We start from the raw sequence: 3,532 nt of genomic DNA, 5'->3' as shown, positions 1-3,532 counted from the left end.
AATTGAAGCCAGGGACCTGAGGCTGTAGCCCCTGAGCCAGTTCTGGACTCAACAGATCCCTCCAAAGGGATCTCCTGCTAGAGAGGGTACAGCAAAGGGCTCTGAAGGTGATTAGGGAACTAGAACATCTGCCTTATGAGGAAAGACTGAGGGATGTGGGTCTTTTTAGGCTGGGGGAGGATCTCCTCAGTGCTTATAAATGCTTAAAGGGTGGGTGTCAGGAGGATGGGGCCAGTCTTTTTTCAGTGGTGCCCGGTGACAGGACAAGAGGTAACGGGCACAAACTTGAGCATAGGCAATTCTATCTGAACATGAGGAGGAACTTCTTTTCCTGTGAGGATGATAGAGCACTGGAACAGGCTGCCCAGAGGGGTTGTGGAGTCTCCATCTCTGGAGCCATTCCAAACCTGCCTGCATTCCATCCTGTGCAACCTGCTCTGGCTGCACCTGCCAGGGGGTCGGACTAGATGCTCTCCAGAGCTCCCCTCCAACCCTTAACCTTCCCTAGTTCTGTGCTTCTGTGTTCTGCTTCCTTCAAAAGGTGCTGGGGAGCACGCTGTGACCATGGGTAAGCCGGGTTGGAAGCAGATGGCCCCTGCTTTCCAAAAAAGCAACCACAGATTTGCTGTTTATTTTCATCTCGAGCTTATTTCCGTCTCCGCTCCCACCGCCCTGCCCGGGCTGGCCTGTGGCATCAGGGGTTATTTCAAGAAGTGGGGCAGGGCATGGAGGGGAGCAGAGGCACCCAGATGAAAGGGAAATCTGCAGAGATAACTGGGAGCATGTTTCCCAGTGAAATCAGGTAAAAATACACGGGTGCCAGGGTGGTGATGGATCCTTGAGGGGCTGCCCCAGCCCCCCTGCCTGCTCCCAGCCTCTCCCATGGGGTCCCAGACCTGGAGATGTGGCACAGGGTTAGTAATCCCCCTGCCACCCCCTCAGCCCTGCCAGCTGTCTCTCCTCTAGGCTTCATTTTTATAAATTGGCCTTTTAAAGTCTGTCATCCCCGTGCAGATGAAAGGAAGATGCTGTGAATCCTCTGCCTCTCCCAGCCAGAGCCTGGGTGCAGTGCCTGGGTGATGAGGCTTTTTTGTTTGGGGCCTTATCTTTTCTGAAGTGCCTTTTATATATATTTTTAGTGGGTTTTTTTTTTCCCTTAATCTCTCTGAGTATGTACATCTTGGCTTTTGCCACCCTTCAGTTCTGGGCAGGCCTTGCTCCATAGCACTGGTCCCTCCTGGAGGGATGGGTGGGGAGCAACGTTCTCCCCACATCCATGGGGGGAAGAAATGACACTGTCAGATCCCTGGGCCTCAGTTGCTGGGGCAGAGCTGAGCTGCTCCCTCCTGGCAGGTGCAATTAAACCCATCACCGTGGGCTTTTCTCTTGCCCACCTGCCTCCCCCAGCCCCTTTCTGCTCTTTTCCCTTTGCACCATCTCCCTCTCCCTTGCTCTTGCCGTGCCTGTTTGGATCAGCAGGGGAATTATCTCCCTTTTCTCCTCGAGCCTGAATGCTCCTGGTTCCTTGCTTGGTGCTGGGGAAGCTCCCAGGAGGGTGGTGAGGAGCCAGAATTGTGAATTTCAAAGCTGAAGGAAGGGCAGGAGCTGCTGCTGGGTGAGCTGAGCCTCTCAATTCTTTGCTTGGTGATGGATGGATGAGAGGGAATTGCATTTGCTGGGCAGGTAACAGCTTTGCATTTTCTGCTGCTTCCCTGCTGTCTCCTGGGGAAATTCAGACACTATTCCTAAACTGCAGGGATGAGTTGGGTTTTTTTTCCTTCCCAGCTGGCATGGATCCCTGAGAGCAGGACCCACTTGGCTCTCGAGGAAAGCCCTGTGATGCTGGGAAGAGCCTCGCCAGGGATTTCTGCAGGGGCTGGAGCTCTGCCATGGGCTGGTGACAGCTCTGTGGGACATGAAGGGTCAGCGTGGGTCCCCGGTGGCCACGTGTGTGCCCTGTCCTCACTGCCACCCTGGCACAGCTTGGGTGCTGAGCAGCATCCCCATCCTGAAAGGAGGAATATGCCACTTGTGGGGGGAGAGATGCTGTTGAGGGAAAAACTTTGGGGTCCTTACGAGGCAGCAGAGAGGCCAAGCTCTCCCAGTTCTGGCTGTCACAAGCAATTTGGGGGTTTCTCTTTCCATCAGGTGCTTTTGTTGCACGTGTGAGTTTCTCTGTGCTTGAGAGGAGCCATTTCAGAGGACAGAGGTGCTCCCAGACAGCTCTGAGGTCTTGTGCTGGTGGGTCCAGCAGTGCCTGGTCTCCATAGGGATGTGCTGGGGAAATGGCAACAGGCTCCTGGTCTCTGCTGCTCTCCATGTCACGGCCTTTGGGGCTCAGAGGGGTCTGGTGACCCCCATGGTTGGGGTCTGGAGGATGAGGAGCAGGTTATCCCAGTGCCTGCCCCAATCCCGGGGCTTGTGCAGTTCATCCAAGTGGTAATTAATTATTGGCCAATTAAGCTGCTGGCAGGTGCTGCTTGGGATTTATTAGCAGCATTAATCCCTCGCCAGCAAAAGAGCAGTGGAGAAGAGCAGAAGACTGGGAGTGTGGTCAAGCACTGGACCAGGCTGCCCAGGGAAGTGGTGGAGTCACCATCTCTGGGGGTGTTCAAAACACGTGTAGACGTGGCCCTTTGGCACATGGTTTAGTGGGCATGGTGGTCTCATGGTGACAGTTGGACTTGGTGTTCTTGGAGGTCTTTTCCAACCTTCATGTTTCCATGCTTCTCCTCTCTCCAGTGCCTGAAGCTTAGTGGGGAGGGCAAGGGGTGTGAGCTCCTATGTGGTTCCAGCAGCTTAACTGGGTCTGATGGAGATGGTACTGGGCAGGGAAAGCCTGGCCATGGTGGGGGGACACCAGAGCAATCCCTGTCCCAGCTGAGGTGTCACCTGGCTGGGTTATAAACCTTGGGAATGAGCAGCTCTGGCTGAGCCCGTCGGGCTCATCTTTGCTACCCGAGATCTGCGTCTCCTAAGAAAAACCAAACCAGAACTGATGTGGCAAAGGGTCAGGGCAGAAACAAGGATGGAGAAGGAGAAGGAGCAGCTGCTGGGTGCTGCAGGGACCCACTGCTGTCCTGGGATGCCCGGTGCTCCTGCACCCAGTGGGAGAGCTACCTGAGAACACAGGCAAGAGAAATCCTGAAGGCGAATCCCCCCCGGGCTCCCCTGACTGGTTACTCCTTAGTGGTTTTATGAGAAATCAATAACGCTTTTGCATGGTCATAATCATCAAATCAGTGCAATTGATGGCTCTGCCGGGGCCGGGACTCGCTTCTGGTGGGCCAGGTTGAGGGGAGGAATGGCACAAATCCACTTGTCTTGGCCATTCCCTTCTCTCCGGGGCTGCAAAGCTGCACCGTGGTGGGGGGAGAGACCCTCATGGGACCTGGCTGGGCAGGGGGGGTTGGCCAGGTCCTGGCAGGGTGGGTTGGCCGGGTCCTGGCAGGGTGGGTGGTTGGCTGGGTCCTGGCAGGGGGGGTTGGCTGGATCTTGGCAGGGGGGGGGGGTGGCTGGGGTCTGGCCGGGG

The sequence above is a fragment of the Chaetura pelagica genome, unplaced genomic scaffold, assembly GCF_000747805.2.
Source record: "Chaetura pelagica isolate M959 unplaced genomic scaffold, ChaPel_1.0 scaffold49, whole genome shotgun sequence".
Taxonomy (NCBI): domain Eukaryota; kingdom Metazoa; phylum Chordata; class Aves; order Apodiformes; family Apodidae; genus Chaetura; species Chaetura pelagica.
This window is presented reverse-complemented; position numbering follows the sequence as displayed.